The following is a 14,609-nucleotide window of genomic DNA, read 5'->3' on the forward strand; positions in this document are numbered from 1 at the left end:
CCTGGGACTGAAAGGGGCTCCGGGGACAATCTCGGGCAAACCAGACGGTTGGTCAGGCAGACATGTGGCTTTGGGAGGCAGAACCTAAGACCCGCGGAAGGGCCGAGTCCAGGCCCAGGTCCCCTAACAGCCCGTCCAGTCGCCTCTCACGGGAGGCCAGTCAAGCTCGCCAGAGCACTGGTGCACACGCCAACACCCCCGTCCTTAGCAGAGAAGGAAACTGAGGCACCGCGCAGGCCCGGTGCCCGGGGCTCCTCCTTCCGCTCCCCCGCCCGCCGCCCAGGACCGCTCCCGCCCGGGCCAGCTCCTTTGTCTCAGGCCTCGAGTTTCCTGCCTCCTCCTCCTCCTCCGCCTCCAGCCGCCTGGAGCACGGCTGACGCGGCCCGGGAGGAATGCGTTTCCGGAGGGAGAGGGCGGCTGAGGCGGCCTGAGGAGGCGGGGCCGCGGGGGTCGTTTCCTGCCGGGAGGCGGCTCAGGGCCCGAGCTCTCGCTTCCCGCCCCCAAGGGGGAGGAGCCCCGCCACCAGCCGCGCCCGAGACCCCGGTGGCCGCGCCAGCCCGCGGGAGAGGCGGAGCGGGAGCCGCAGAGCAGTAGGCCCGAGCCGATCGCGTGGGGCCGGACGCCGCCGGGAGAAGGTAGCGACCTGGGGCGAGGCGGGCGGACGGGCGGGCGGGCTCCGGCCTCGGGCTCCGGTATGCGGCCGGACCTCGGGCTGCCAGCCTCGGCCTGGCCGAGATCCTTGTGCGGGACGGCGGGACCGGACCGGGTGGGCCNCTGATTTCCATACTGGCTGCACCAATCTGCAGTCCCACCAGCAATGCACCAGGATTCCGTTTTCCCCACAACCTCGCCAGCATTTGCTGTTTGTTGATTTATTGATGATAGCCATTCTGACCAGGGTGAAGTAGTATCTCATTGTGGATTTTATTTGCATTTCCCTAATGCTAAGTGAGGTTGAACATTTCTTCATACGCCTGTTGGTCATCTGTATGTCCTCTTTGGAGAAATGTCTCTTCATATCCTCTGCCCATTTTTTAATTGGGTTGTTTTTTTGGTGTTGAGTTGCATGAACGTTTTATACATTTTGGATATTAACCCCTTATCAGATATCTTATTGACAAATGTCTTCTCCCATTCAGTAGGCTTCCTTTTTGTTTTATTGATGGTTTCTTTTGTTGTGAAAAAACTTTTAAGTTTAATGCAGTCCCATATGTTCATTTTTTCTTTTACTTCCCTTGCCCGCGGGGATGTATCAGTATTGCTCAAGGTAATGTCTGCAAATTTAGACTCTATATTTTCTTCTAGGAGTTTTACGGTCTCAGGTCTTATATTTAAGTCTGTAATCCATTTTGAATTTGTTCTTGTATATGGCGTAAGGAGGTGGTCCAGTTTCATTTTTTTGCATGTGTCAGTCCAATTTTCCCAGCACCATTTATTAAATGTAACAGAGTATTGAGGTCTGGTCACTAAATTGAAGCCTCCAAGCCAAAAATAAAAAAGTTGCAAAATAAACTTCTAGTTTCTCCAAGTTATGATTATTTGCATGTTATTTATATACATAGAAACAGAAGAAGAAGGAACTGGAAGGATTGTGTCACTGTGTCACCCTTTCTTGTTCTTCAAAATGCCAATAATTCCCAGGGCCGTTTTTTTTTTTTTCCTTTTTCTTTTTCTTTTTAAACCAAGGCACACAGGTTCACATTTTAATAGAGGGATTTTAGTTTCTTAGGAAAAGGAATGGGGTTATTTGTAATTCAGAAGCACTTCCATATCAGTATGATAGGACATTATTAAAGACTTCTTTTCTATTCCTTTTATCTCCATCCACTTACCTTTTTCTTTTTTCTTTCTTTTTTCAAAAAATATAAAGAAGTTAAGTTCTAAGCAGCTAGAGGTGGCACTTGAGAAAAACATATCTGGTCGCTCTATAGAAACAATTATTTAAAAAGTAGCTGGACTTATCTAGCCACTGTCAATCAATTTACTCTGGAAGCCTTCACATACATTTACAATGTCACTTAAAACCAAGTCTTGTTAATCATGTAGGCTACTTTTCAAGGAATTTCCCTAATTAAATCTTAGTATGGAATTTTTATCACATAGGAACTGCCTGATTCAGCACACTCATTCCCACACAATTTTTTTTCCTTATCATTGTTGGAATTGGTCTTCACCTATAAGCCTGGAACCTGATTTGAAATGTGTGTCTTTATGCATCACCTTTGAATGTATAAAATTACTTTTCTCATTTTTCATTGTCTGGAGACTCTTATTTATAGGGTGACCATATAACCTATTATCCATATCAGGATGTACTTTTGAGAATAAAAGGGGTGCTATTAATAATTATACTTGGACAACACAAACTGGGGCTATCTTGGGCATAGTGGGACATAGTCACCCGCTCATTTAAAAATGATCCAGTATGGACTGTGCTAGAATGTGCCAGTCAATGGCCAACAGCAAGAAACATTTGGTCTTGGGTACACACTTCTATTCTCACAATGCAGGTGTTCATCCTTTGTTCTAACCCCACAGAGTCCTGCCCTCTGACGATTATTGCACTTGAAAAATGATTTATAAATCACTGTGTACCAAAATATTTGCCCATACGAGTTTACACTGTTTAGGGTTGTTTCCACTCTCAAAGACTGAAAAGCCTCCAAGTTATTATGAGATGATTTGTGGCTAACTGAACAGGATAATATTTGAAAGACTAAGTACCAAGAGTGCTCAAACTACAAGAGAAAGACAGCTATCCACTCCTGAAGCCAACACTTACTCTCAATCCTGTATCCCATAATCATGAGATTAAATACAACCTACTAGATCTAAAAAGTCAGTAAGCAAACTGTGATCCCACTGTCTGAAAGAGATCATAGGGTTTCTAGAGAAGCCTTTTACTACTTTTGTACCTGAATACTAGTAGTTCCTTTCATTTATGTAAACCTATCTTTTAATTAGAAATAGGGATTAAATACTGATTGAAATGAACCTGAGCATCCAATAAAGTCTTTGCTGATGAACAACTTCGAAACTTTACTTTAGAAAATAGGTGAATAAAGATAGATTTTGGGGCCAGCCGAGTGGCGTCCCAAGAACTGGCTTGGGACGCCAGAGGGCCCCGGTTCGGATCCCACATATGAGGGCCAGTGATACTGCCCTCTACAGCTGAGATGCTGAACAACAGCTCGACAGCAACTTGTCTGTTCCCCTTCCCACAGATCCCCCAATTCCCCAATAAAAATCTTTAAAAAAAAAAAAAAGATAGATTTTGAAGAGTACATAGCAGTATGGTGCCAAAACTAATGGAAAGACCAACTTCAATGATTTGACATGACTTATACCTGTCTTTTTTTTTTTTTTTTAGCTGAGCCATCCCACCACCTGTTGGCAGCTCACGGCTGCTCAGCTCGGGCTGACTCGAACCGCTGTTGCTCAGAGCTCAAACTCTTGAGCGAGCTCTTANATATATATATATATATATGTAATTGAAAACGCTGGTTGGAGAGCATGACTTATATCTGCAAAAAGATTGACTTCTCATTCTTGAATATCAGAAATACACATGTCTCTGTAAAATTACACAAGGGATCAGAGGCAGTAAAGTGCAATAAATAAACATCTGGACTCTGGATCCAGACTGTATATGGGTTCCATTCTTGGCCCTATAATATACTAGTTTTTCAAGGTAACCTCTCCTGTCTCAGTTTCCTTACCTATAAAATGTGGGTCATACTAATACTACTTCATATAAGGGATTAACCATAATGTGTTCTGCATTTTTTCTTAACACACATAATATATATCAAACATCTTTCCATAGCAATACATTCAGGTCTAATTCATTCTTTTTTAAGAAGCTAATTATTCTAGTCCATGGATACATTAGAGTTTATTTAATCAATTTTGTCTTTTCCTGAATATCATCTAGTTGGAATCATACAGCATGTAACCTTTTTAGACTGGCATCTTTCACTTTGTAATATGCATTTAAGTTCCTTCCATGTCTTTTCATGGCTTGATGACTCATTTCTTTTTAGCATTGAATAATATTCTGTTGTCTGGTTATATTGCAATTTATCTATTCACGTAGTGAAGGACATCTTAGGTGCTTCTACGTTTTGGCAATTGTGAACAAAGCTACTATAAACATCTGTGTTCAGGTGTTTGTGTGGGCATGTTTTCAACTCCTTTGGGTGGATACTAAGGAGGGTAACTGCTAGATCACTGGGTAAGGGTACATTTAATTTTGAAGGGTACGTTTAAAGAAACTGCCAAACTGTTTTCCAGAGTGGCTGGACCATTTTTCATTCCCACAATCAATTAATGAGAATCCCTGCTGCTCCACATCCTCACCATCATTTGGTATTGTCAGTGTTCTAGATTGTGGCTATTCTAAAAGATGGGTAGTGCTATCTCATTATTTTTTTAATTTGAAACTCCCTAATGACACATGATGTGGAGCATCTTTTCATATGCTTATTTGCCCTCTGTATATCTCCTTTGGTGTGGTATCTGTTAAGGTCTTTGACCATTTTTAAACAAGGTTGTTTGTTTTCTTATTAAGTTTTAAGATTCTTTGTATATTTTGGATAACAGTCCTTTATTGGCTATGTAGTCTGCAAATATTTTCTCTCTGCTGGTGAAATTTTAATTGAAGTGTTTGATTTTCATAGCTAATGTTCTGACTCTAAGAGAAAAACATTTTAGTTGACATTTTAGGTGTGTGACACCCTATAGCAGTTCTAAATAGGGAATTCTTGTGATCATAGAGTAAAAAGCCTATGACATCAGCCCACAACAATGCAGAAACCCTAAAGTAGAAGAGCCGCAGTGCTTGTTGTTCTGACTGGAGACAACACTCAGAACATGGGTGACCTAAGAATATTTGACCTAAGAATATTTTCCATATTCTTAGGAAATATAATTAAAATTTATTCAGAATTGTTCTCAATCTAATTAAAAATTTAAAAGTTTTTAACCTGCATGATTTTTAGATGTAATTGGAAGGCATTTATGTCCTAGCACTTAAGTTGGAAATTTGAAATAAAAAATTCTAGCTTCTCTTTGAAACTTATTTTACCTTGAAAAGTAAACACAAACAGCACACTCTTTAGTTGTGTGGTTTGAGCACAGAAGATTATGCTTCTTCTGTTCTACCTCCTACAGGTTAAATAACACTGCAGTGAAAAATCTCATTGTAACAACATATTTGGTAATTTATCTGATATTTTATAAAATTGTTTTGGATAAAATTAATCAATATAGAACTCAAAATTTCAGGGCAACAACAACAACAACAAAAAATTGTTTAGGCTTCTGGTCTGTAAATAAAAGAGACTGATCATATCTGTCCTTAAAATAGTGATTCTTAATGTTTTGGGGTTAAGATCCTATCAAAACCATAAATATCTACAAAAAACGCAAGCCTATATGTATAAATAAAATTTAGTGTCTAGAATTTTCAGAGTGTTCATGGACCGGTGGTTTCCTATACTTAGGCACACAGCAAGAACTCTGTCTCAGATGATATGTTATGGGAATTATTTTTGGAGGAGGAGGGTGCTTTTACTCACCAAACATACTTTTTAAATCACCTAGTCTTCCCACTCCTTAATGAATCTGGCCTAAAATCAAGTTGCTCCTAATTTGAATTTTCTCAAGATACTCAAAAGTAGTTAAGTAAAAAGAATAATGTTGTTTTATAGTCACTAGCACCATCATTTCCTGTACTGAGTTACCCTGGTTCCTAAAAATAACTCTAGTGCTATTCAACTGCTTATATTTGGCATATTCTTCATTCTTATTTGGGAAGGCACATTCCCTTCTCCAGCTGAAGAAACTCAGCCTCTGAAAAGAGCTGCCTAAAAACACTTTTCCCTCCGGGCTCTTAAAAATGTTCAGCATCTGAATGTTGGCAGGGAATGCTCACACCCAGTGGAGGCAATACTTCATGGACTGAGAGGGAGAAAAAGGGGCTGCTGTATATGAAGAACAGGAAGCAGAGACAGTTGAAGCAGGCTTTCTCTTATTTGACCCATATTCAAAGCCATAATCCAACAATGCTATCTAGAAAAGGGAAAGATTTAATGGCTAGCCTAAGCTTTAAGGGACACACTTAAAGAAGGCCAGACTGTTCTGACATTTTCCATTTTACTTTTAAAAAGCAAAAAAATAAGGCACTAACTAAAGCCTCATGACAGGGTAGTCAAATTGACGGACACACACCATACATACACAGTTGGGTGTTGTCTTCTGGAAAACTGATTTTTTCATGGTTCCTCTGGTGATTTTAACAGAGTATTTATTTTTTCGGTTTGATAATTCATTTAATAAATATCTGTTAAGATCTACTGTGCACAAGTCTATGGGTGTTACAAGGGTTATTTGAACCTAATCTTTGCTTTCTAGGAGCAATCTGAGCCAGCTGATACACGTATATTTTATTCTTTTTTAAAATTTTATTTTTTATTTTTATTTTTTTTATTGTTAGTTTCAGGTGTACAGAACAATGCAATAGTTATCCTTTTTACCCTACACACAGAAACAACTCCCCTCCCCCATCTACTGCCCTCCCACCCCCGATATAATGCTTATCTATTACAATTCCATTGACTCCATTCCCACTCTCTACTCCACATCCTGTGACTATACATATATATAATTATAATTGACATACATTATTATTCAACATCAGCTTCAGATATACAGTGCGGTGGTCAGGCCTCTACACCAACTATGAAGTGGTCTCCCCAACAAGACATGAGTCCATCTGGCCCCCTAAAATATATTTACAACATTATTGATTATATTCCCCAGACTGTCTTTTCTATCCCTGAGNGTCGCAGGCTTCTAGACAGCCGCTCACAGCAGCTGCTGGCCGCTCACGCTGGCCGCTCACGCTGGCCGCTGGCTACACACAGCAGCCCATGGCAACCCACTGCTACAGGGGCTGCAGCCTACGCCGTCACAGGTGACTCACAGCAGCCCAGCTCCAGGCCGAGCTGCCGCTCAGCATCTCAGCTGTAGAGGGCAGTGTCACTGGCCCTCATATGTGGGATCCGAACCTGGGCCCTCTGGCATCCCAAGCCAGGTCTTAACCATCGCGCCACTCGGCTGGCCCTGTAATAAGTTTTAAAGTCAGGAAGTATGAGACCTCTAACTTTATTCTTCTTTTTCAAGATTGTTTTTTTTCTAGTCAGTGTCTCTTGAAATTCAATATGATTTTTGGATGAACTTTTCTATTTTTTCAAAAAAAGAAAAAAAATGTGCCGTTGTGTTTTGATATGGATTGCATTGAATCTGTAGTTCTTCTTGGGTATTATTAACATCTTAACAATATGTTTTCCAATATAAAGTCTTCCAATTTATGAACATGTGATGGCTTTACATTTATTTGTGTCTTTTAAAATTTCTTTGGGTAATGTTTTGTAGTTTTTAATGTACAAGTCTTTCACCTCCTTGTTTAAGTTTATATCTAAATATTTTATTCTTCATGATGCTATTATAAATGGAACTGATTTCTTAATTTCCTTTTTGAATTGTTCATTATTAGTGTATACAAACACAACAAATTTTTGTGTATTGGTTTTTTTATCCTAACAAATTGCTGAATTTGCTTATTAGTCCTAACATTTCTTTTATGTGTATGTGAACTCTTTAGAGTTTTTACAAATAAGATCATGTCCTCTACAAACAAACATAATTTTACTACTTCCTTTCCAATTTAAATGCCTTTGATTTCTTTTTCTTGATTAATTGCTCTGTCTAGGACTTCCAGTACTCTGCTGAATAGAAGTGGTAAAAATGGGCATCCTTGTTTTATTTGTGATTTTAGAGGAAAAGATTCAGTCTCTCACCATTGAGTATGATGTCAGTTGTGTTTTTTGCACATAGCTATTATTATTTTGAGGTAGTTTTCTTCTATTCCTAGTGTATTGAGTGTTTTTATCATGAGTTAAATGGAATATTTTTAAGAGCGAAATTTAGAATGAACACCACACTAAACAATTGCTTTCTAAGATCTTATTTTACTGTTACTTTGTAATCTTCACAAGATTTTGAATAACCATCATACCCGCTGTTAAATACAAGCCTTGACAATTAAGTCTGGAAACTCATCCTAGAAAAAGTGCTACATACCTCATTGCTGAATATCACTACAGTCGCTTTTGAAGTACTCCCCTTGGGAAGCTATGCACCAATGCCAGAGCCTAGTGCACCCTTCAAAGCAATTTTGGAACTCTTTCTGGAATAGCCATCAGGGCTGTCATCGTATTACCCTTGATGTCCTGAATGTCATCAAAATGTCTTCCTTTCAATATTTTCTTTATCTTAGGGTAAAGAAAGAAGTCATTGGGGGCCAGATCAGGTGAGCAATGAGGGTATTCCAATATAGTCATTTGTTTACTGGCTAAAAACTCCATCACAGACAGTGCTGTGTGAGCTAGTGCATTGTTGTGAAGCAAGAGCCATGAATTGCTGGTGAAAAGTTCAGGCCGTCTATTTCATGTTTTCAGCACTTCCAAATAGTAAACTTGGTTAACTGTTAGTTCAGTTGGTACAAATTCATAATAAATAATTCCTCTAATATTTTTTTAATAAAAGGTTAGCAACATGGTTTCAACAGGTTTGCAAACTTGTCAGACCTCCTAAGTAAAAAGTATTTATTAATTCATTGAATAACTATTTCTCTGCTCTTTACCTGTGCCAGATACATCTGGGAGCTGGGCTAGGCAAACAAAGCAGCTGCTCCCATGGAGTTTGCATTTTTGTGGAGTAAGATAGAAAGTATTCAAAGAAAAAATAAACAGAAAAAATCGGATTGGTACTATGCAGAGAATTAAAATATGGCAACGTGACACAGAGTGTCTGGGAGTGAGAGGGACATTTTAAATTTCGGGGTAGGGAAGACCTTCTAAACAGGTGATAGTGGGCCGGCTGAGTGGCTCAGTTGGTTAAGAGCTCGCTCAAAGAGGTGATAGTTATGCTGAGATCTGATTGACAAGAAGGAAATAGACATGTGAAGAGCTTTCAGGCAGAGGAAATGACAAGGAGAAAACGTCCAAGTTGGAACATGCTTGATAAAATTATGGAACAGAGCAGTCAATGTGGCTAAAGTATAGAGGGAAAAGGGAAGATGGTTTAAGATGAGGTCAAAGAAGAGGGGTGGTGATTTTATTTTAAATGTAAAGAGAAGCAATATAATTGTATATGTAAAGCATTGTTAGACATGCAAATACATGTTCACTACTCTTAAGAAAGATAGAATCTTATAAGATCTCTAATAAAAATATGTAACTGACCAACTTTGGAATGATTTGACTCAACAATCATAGCATGCCTGTATGCTTGTTCACATTGATATATACAATGATAATCTCATGTCATCCTTTCCTTTTATATATATGTGTATATGTATTATATATATGTATTATCATATGTATTATATGTTTTATATATATATATGTATTATATAATATATATTTATACAAACACACACACACACACACACAGAGGGTGTCAAAAAAATGTTTCCTTAAGAAAGGAAAAAAAGTGTATTAAAATTATGCTGATGGTGACCACATTGAGCACCTCTTGTAATTGCAGAAGTCAAACGTGACTTGTATTCATCTTTTGTTATCAGTATATATTAAGTATTACAATTTTAATACAGTTTTTTNGGGAACCGGTGGGGGGTGAGGGGGGGGGCGGAATAAGGCGGCGGATTCCAGCATTGGGGCGGCCGCCCCGCGTCTTCCCGGACCTTCCCTGACGCCCCCTTTCCTGGTCCTCCACGCGGCGCCTTCGCCTCCCCGGCGCGCGCGCGGCCCCAGAGCGCGGAGCCCGCGGCGCCGCGTCCCGAGGGGGAGGATCGCCGGCTTGGGCGCTGTCACTTCGGGGCTTGGGGGTTGGTTGCGAAGGGCCAGGGCGCCGCGCCGGCCGCTCAGACACCTACCATTCAAAGCGACCCTCGCCGGACGCTTGGCCTGGGCTCTGCCGTGGGACGAGGGATCCCCGGCCGGTGCCACCGTCCCGGCTCCGAGCGTGCAGGTGAAGCGAATGGCCTCAGGACTGGGCGTGTCGGGACTTTGACCGGTCTTGACCGTGTCTCTTTGTCTCGGCTCTGGGGCTGGCTGCGTTTTCTGTGAGCCACGTTCAGCTTAGTGATTAGCTTCCACGGTAGGGAAAAGGGTTCATCCTTCCAACTTCCAGAAGTTGGGTGCCAGCTCTCAGCGCCTGTGGCGGGGGGTGCGTGTGGGGTGGGCCCAACAACAGTTGGCTCCGCTCGGGGAAGAAGGCGCAGCGGTGGCCTGTGGTGTTTTGTTTTTCACTGAATATTAAAAGACGCCCCGGAGTGTCGGCTCCCTCAGCGGTCAGTCCCCAGCGTCTGCAGTCACTGGGCGCCCCTCCCTTCGTCTCCGCAAGACTTCATGCCGGACCTGTGCCTGATGCCGTTTTCCTACGTGTCCTTACTTAACGCTTCATGATAACAAGTTGTGTTTTTTAACGATACCAGTATTTAATGCCCAAGAAATTTTTATTTTGTCAAATTTGTGCTCTTGAGTCAAAACCTAGTACTGGTTGGTATGATAACCAGTAAATTACACTCTTCGGGCTTCCATTTCCTCATCTCTAAAATGGGAACAAGAATACCTATACTAATAATAAAAGGACTAATTAATTATCGTAATAACGACAGTGAGGACCAGGCTTAGCTCTTTGCACGTTATGTGTATTTTCTCATTTAATCCTGGAACCGATCCAGTGATGGGGGTGCTGTTTATCCTCCCATTTTACAAATGAAGAAACGGAGGCACAAGGCTCACAAGTAATTTGTCTGTGGTTGTCCTGCTAGTGCGTGGAGAAATGGTGGGGGTCTGGCTCCAGAGCCCAGGTTTGAATCACAGGTTACCTTCAATAACTAAAGTAGAGTAGTGAAAATCAAATGTAAAATGTAAAACACTTGGAGTATATGCTTAATAAAAGTTGACTCCTTTTCATCCCTTGCTGGTATATTAAAAAGGTGTGTTTTAAAAAAAAAAATCAGAATATAATTGATAACATCATTGGTAAGGTTTCTTTGGGTCTGCTTTGCACATAGATATTTAGGTGCCTAGAATTACTGGGTGGTTATTTTTGGTTTTGACGGCACAGAAATTACAAATGCTAAGTTAATTTTTTTTGATTAACCATCTTCTTAAACTACATACAGCCTTTACAATAGGTTCTACAATGGACCACTTTTAGGAATCATTAAGGAATTTTAGTTGGAAGTTACCTAGTCTGCATTTGTGGACATAAGGTCCAGAGGGGACAAGACTAACCTAAGAGTATCACTATAATGTTCATATTTTAAAATAATTTTGGATCCATATTAAATGAGTGACTGAAGATGATGAAAAGATAAGTAGAAAACAGATGAAACAAATTGGTATTTTGGTTACAGGCATTTGAGGAGAAAGCCATTTTACTTATCCTAAAATTGAGTATATTATAAATAAAATGGAATGTTATTAGAATGCTAGTTTAAAAGACAGGGGATATGGTTAATACTTCTGTAAACAGAAAACAAAGTCTAAATTGTCATCTGTGTTGACTTCACAGGCCTAAAATTTTAAGTTTGTAACGTTGATGTTAAAGAATGTTGAGTTCTGTATATTGATTGTGTTCTACCCCCTCCCCCCTTCAACATTCTGCATATGAAAGTATAGCATCAACAATATTAAAAATCACTGGATTTAGTAATCTTAACTATCTGGTGGCTTCTTAGCTTTCTGTTTACTGTAATTAAAATCTGCCTGAATTTACTGTCATTGAATGAATATGTAGTTCTATGTTGGTGTCAATAAATTCCTAACTCAAGGAGCAACTCTGGGGACATCTAGTCACTTTATAAAATGAAAATTACCCATATAGTTCAACATGGTGCTAGTTTTCATGGAATGCTTGCCACTTAATATCTTTATTGTTTGGCTTCTTGCCAAATAAATTGTGGTTCACAACATGAGGGAATACTATAATCTACTGAAGAAAATTTTCCTTTAATATTATCTAACTGCACTGGTTTACTTTTAACTACACTCCTAGAATAATGAGCTGAAACACCTAACTGCTAAAAATTTCAGGACTTTGGGGTTCTGAAAATTTAGATTTCTGAATGTGTAACAAGGTGAACTTATCTGACAGGATTCACGTGGACCATTGTTAAATTTTAGATTTTCCCACTTTACATGGAAAGTTGGGATCTGTCAGGTTGTGGGTAGAATCCTAGAGGACTATATTGTGCAGATATGTATATATATTGTATTAGCAGGTTTATTCTGACTTTGGTTATTTATTGTGGGGTATGTCCTTTTTTTTATATTGTTGCAGAGGTGGGAGTCTTAGGGTAGGGATGGTGAGTTGACAAGGATAAGGGTAGGGCAGAGTACATTAGTCTTCAGGATCCTAAATGGTAGCAATATCTATACATGTAGAAAACTGAAAAAATATTACAGTATGTCCCCAGTTTGAAGGAGGTGCAGTCCATAAAAAACCCAGAACACTAGCAATCTTAGAATATTTCAGTAGGTAGGTGAAAAAAATGTGGCATCTTTTCAGGAGCTGTGTGCAAAAAGGAGCCAAATTATACTTGGTAAATGTCTCACCTTTTTAAAGATGGCTAATCCTAAGACTTTTACAGAATTCACTTTCATTTATAAAATAGTATAATGTTGGTTTTTAGAAGTCAACTACCTTTAAACTTTTTTTTGTTTGTGGCTGGCTTTAGAAGATAAAGTTAACTATATTTAGCAATATGCTAAAAGCATCTGTATATCACCTCATCATGAAATATGTGTGTGTGAGCAAAAAAACGGCTTCAAATAGTAATACTACTTAGTATATAAACAAACATACACACCTGCATACAACGGGTGCCAAAAAAATGTATACACATTTTAAGAGATGTTATCTATGCTCAAGCAGTAGTTCAGCATAATCAGAAGCGTTTGGACGCTGATGGTAACGACTTTGAGCACCTCTTGTAATTGTAGAAGTCAAATGTGACTTGCATTCATCTTTCGTTATCAGTATATATTGCATATTATAATTAATACAGTTTTTTTCCCTTTCTTAAAATGTGTATACATTTTTTTGGCACCCTCTGCATATATTCTTATAAGACCAATCTCATTACACAATCTCCAAAATGCAGGTTCCTGAATCCCAGGAATGTATAAATGACTCACTGGATGTAGGAAGAAAATATTAAATTTAACATTATATATATATATATTTTAAATCTCATTTTAAAGTTTATGTTTTTATTATGATTTGCAATACCTTACTATATTGCTGTAGATGTACATGTATTTTATTAGTAAATATGCATATATTTTGGTGCATGTATGCTCACATTTTTTCTTAGTAATAAACGTGAGTGATCAAAAAGCTTTGGAGATCATTGGTGTGTATAGATGACCTGCTGGGGTATAAGAGTAACTGTATTTAGGAGGAAAAATTGATAAAACTTGGCGTCTGAGGTAAGAGATGAAAGAAATCCAAGGGACACAGGTTTCTAGTTAGGTGGTGCTATTCACTAAGGTGTGCAGTGTGACCACAAGGGGGTGGTGCTCGTTGATGAGACGGAGGGGAAATGATGCATTTATAATGATTTTTTTTTTTTAAGGTGACTGTAGGACATAGGTGGAGATGTTTAGAGTGCATGTTGGAGCTCAATAAAACCTGTCTGGGCGATTTAGATTTGGGAATTCTTAGTCTGTAAGTACTAGTTGAAGCTATAGACTGCAGATGAAAATACCAAAGGAGAGTGTGTTGAGTGAAAAGGGGCCAAAAGAGAACCTGGGAAGACTTGGCAGCCAAGGGCTGAGTGGTTGAAAAGGAATCTAGAAAAACATTCCCTTCCCCAGTTTCTTCTCTGACTGTCTCATTCCTTTGTGTGACGGTTCAGTGAGTGACTTGAGTTTTTGTGGGGTTTCCCCCTGTGATTGGCACAGATGAGGTAAAGGCAGAAAGACTTAATGTCTTTTGAGACAATTTGAGAAGCAGTTTGATGTACTGAAGACTGCTTGATTGGGAGGTGGGGAACCTGGTTTCAGTGCAGGCTCTGCCATTGAATTTCTCTGTGACCTTTGTTTGAATACTTCACCTTCCTGGGCTGTGGTTTCTGTCCCAACACCACAAACAAGTGGTCTCTACTTCCCATCATCTGTCATTCTGTGAGTTGAAGGATAGCTACTGCTTGACCTGAGCACTGAAGAACGCAGCTCTTCTCTTTCTCCCATGAGCAACCATTTTCTTGTATCATCACCAGAGAGGGGAGGAAGTGCTGTGCTAAATTACGTTTTAAGAAAACCTGCCAATGCTGACCAGCCAAAATCTATTGCTGTTAGCTCTTTGTCAGGATGTAGCTCTGTCATACATTGCATTTTAATCTATCAGTGTATTGAGTGCCAGTTACCTGAAAAAGGCTGTGCTGAGTGGGCATAGAGCAATAAGTTGACATGGACCTGGGGTTGAGAGTTGTCTAGTTGCAACAAGCTGTGTTCAATCTAGGGAAACAACAAATACCAAAGTATATTTTACACAATGTATTGTACCAG

The 14,609-nt window shown here is 39.6% G+C and overlaps 1 protein-coding gene across 2 annotated transcripts in view; it reads left to right on the forward strand.

Moving 5' to 3' along the window:
- The first annotated feature begins 425 nt into the window (after nucleotides 1-425).
- ITGB1 (integrin subunit beta 1) overlaps nucleotides 426-14,609 on the forward strand; it is a 53,634-nt gene continuing 39,450 nt past the window's right edge. Inside the window, exon 1 of one of the 2 annotated variants that reach the window (XM_019652650.1) lies at nucleotides 426-635. The gene's annotated coding sequence lies outside the window, so the exon portion shown is untranslated. The remainder of the gene's footprint in view (nucleotides 636-14,609) is intronic. The other variant, XM_019652651.1, reaches the window with a different exon arrangement.

Source organism: Hipposideros armiger, unplaced genomic scaffold, assembly GCF_001890085.2.
Source record: "Hipposideros armiger isolate ML-2016 unplaced genomic scaffold, ASM189008v1 scaffold_183, whole genome shotgun sequence".
Classification (NCBI taxonomy): Eukaryota; Metazoa; Chordata; class Mammalia; order Chiroptera; family Hipposideridae; genus Hipposideros; species Hipposideros armiger.